Here is a 2899-nt window from a genome sequence, read left to right as displayed (position 1 = left end):
CCATTGATAAACCTCTGGAAGTGCCATACTACCTAAAAACGTGTTAATGAAAAACCCATTTATTCATATGAATAATTTACCCTCTGCTATAAAATAAATCCGGCATTGTGTATGCTGCATCTTTATTGCCATATAATAGATAAGATTCATATAAATCACTATTCATAAATGTTAAAGGGGAAAGTGCCTGATGATAGTACTTGTGCATGAAATGCTGCATATTTAAGGTAATCAATATCTCTAGAATTTATAAAAGAGAATTTCTACTTATATAAAGCATTGTGACTTCATTATTATTTGCCTATTAATAGACTCTGGGTCTCAGGGTGTAAGTGTTTCAGGGTACAGAACACCTCCTCTTTCTTTTGCAAAGACTAGCAGCTGGTAGGTTTGAACGTAGACCTTGTGGTTAGCAGCCTAATGCATAATCCACTAGGCTAGCAGAGATTTATGCACTAATGATATATGTAGCGAACACTTGCTAGGTACCCAATGCTGGGGTCTTTTAAAACTATTTATTTAATTTGATCATTAGAAAACTGTGTAAATTACCCAGTTAATATTCCCAAGTTCCAAGGGAGGAACAAAGCTTCCAGTAGTTAAAGATGCTGGAATTAGATCTCAACTCCAAAACCACGTAGTTTTTACCATATTCCAAAATGACAGTCAACTGTAAAAAGCAAGGTACTTGGCTCTCTGCTCCTCCTCATGTGACAGGCAGCCTTGTCTCCTGTTCCCATGCAGTCCCAGCCACATCCCAGAGACATGATGGTGAAATTCAGAGTGAACGGTTTCGGCCGCATTGGGCACCTGGTCACCAGAGCTGTTTTCCATTAAGTTAAAATGGAGACTGTTGCCATCAACGCCCCCTTAATTGATCTGAACTACATGGTCTATATGTTCCAGTATGATTCCACCCATGGCAAGTTTATTGGCACTGTCAAGGCTGAGAACGGGAAGCTTATTATCAACGGGAAGACCATTTCCATATTCCAGGAGCGAGTGGGGGGAGGATGGGGCCAACATCAAGTGGCGGGGGATGGGGCTGAGTATGTCGAGTATGTCGTAGGGTCCACTGGTGTCTTCACAACCCTAGAGACGTCTGGGGCTCACTTGGAGGGCAATACCAAAAGGGTGATCATTTCTGCCCTGTCTGCTGCCGATGTCCCATGCTTGGGATGGATGTGAACCACGAGAAGTCTGACAACTCCCTCAAGAGTGTCAGCAATGCCTTCTGCACCACCAACTGCTTAGCCCCCCTGGCCAAGGTCATCCATGATGATTTTGGCATCGTGGAAGGACTCATGACCACAGTCCATGTCATCACTGCCACCCAGAAGACCGTAGATGGCCCCTCTGGGAAACTCTGGCATTATGGCCATGGGGCTGCCAAGAACATCATCCCTACATCTACTGGCACTGCCAAGGCTGTAGGCAAGGTTATCCCAGAGCTGAATAGGAAACTGACTGGCATGGCCTTCCATGTCCCCACCCCCAATGTGTCCATAGTGGATCTCCCCTGCCATCTGGAGAAATCTGCCAAGTATGATGACATCAAGGAGGTGGTGAAGCAGACAGCTGAGATTGTTCCCTTAAGGACATCCCGGGCTACACTGAAGACCAAGTTGTGTCCTGTGACTTCATCAGTGACACCACTCATCCACTTTTGATGATGGGGCTGGCATTGGCCTCCATGACCACTTTGTCAAGCTCATTTCCTGATGTGGCAATGAATTTGGCTACAGCAACAGGGTGGTGGACCTCATAGTCCACATGGCCTCCAAAGAGTGAGAGCCCCCCTGGGCTAGCAGCCCCAGCAACAGCACTAGAGGAAGAGATACCCTCAGCAGCTGGGGAACCTTTGCCCCCAATTCAATCCCCCAACACACTGAGAATATTCCAACCGGATCCCCTGAATGAAGGGGAGGGGCTTAGAGAGCCCGACCTTGTCATATACCACCAATAAAGCACACTGTACCTAGTCACAAAAAAGGTACTTTACTGGAGCATGTATTGGCTATTGCTTTCTACCATAAAAGGCAGATGTTATACTCTGAAAGCAGCTGCAACCCCCAGCGAAGGAGAATTTTGAGGGGAAATCTAAAAAGTTCTTGTAAAAATTCGATTATCCTTTAAGTAGAATTTTTAAATAAAAATTTTGAAAGCTCCTGTATTGATAGCTTTCAGAAGAAAGTGTTTGTTTGGAGTGGTACCCAACATTAGGGTGTTTGGTTGAAAGCAGGTGCACATATAAAAATTAGCATTAGCAGTTTCGATTTTGAAAGTAAAGAACATATATATGCATATGTTGATCTATTATTACTATCTACCTCTGGTATAGTTCCTATATATTATCTCATCGCTCACTTTATAAAACTTTGAAAACCTGCTTAATGCGTCTAAGGAATTAGAAAAGAAATGCTCCTCTATTTGGGAAGGTCATGATCAATGAGAATAGAATGAATTCATGTTTCAGGCTGAAAATATTTTGAACAAGTGATTGTCTTTACAAGGGCTCACTCACTCACTGTGAGGAGTTTCCAACTCATAGTGGCCCTATCATCAACATCATCATCATCAAAGCGAAAATCACTGCCATTGATTTGGTGCCCACTCATAATGAACCTATAAGACAGGGCAGAACAGCGTCAGTTTCTGAGACCATTCACTCTTTGCAGAGTACAAAGCTTCCTCTTCCTCCTTGGAGCAGCTGGTGGTTTCAAACTGTTGACCTTGCAGTGAGCACGTAAAGTACTACAACCAGTATGCAACCAGGACTCCTTATGAGGGTTATAGTACAAATATTTAAAGATGGATATTTAGTCGTTCATGTTCTGGCAATCAGAGTAGATGCTGGCTGTAATCAGCACATTACAATAAATGAATAGGTGTTTAAAAG

The 2899-nt window shown here is 43.4% G+C and overlaps 1 pseudogene; it reads left to right on the top strand.

Annotated features, from left to right (window-relative positions):
- The first annotated feature begins 768 nt into the window (after window positions 1–768).
- LOC142460837 (glyceraldehyde-3-phosphate dehydrogenase-like) lies at window positions 769–1791 on the top strand (annotated as a pseudogene).
- The last annotated feature ends 1108 nt before the right edge of the window (window positions 1792–2899 follow it).

This window comes from Tenrec ecaudatus, chromosome 11 (assembly GCF_050624435.1).
Source record: "Tenrec ecaudatus isolate mTenEca1 chromosome 11, mTenEca1.hap1, whole genome shotgun sequence".
Taxonomy (NCBI): domain Eukaryota; kingdom Metazoa; phylum Chordata; class Mammalia; order Afrosoricida; family Tenrecidae; genus Tenrec; species Tenrec ecaudatus.
Note: the sequence above shows the minus strand (reverse complement) of the source record. Positions and strands in the feature narration are given on the sequence as shown.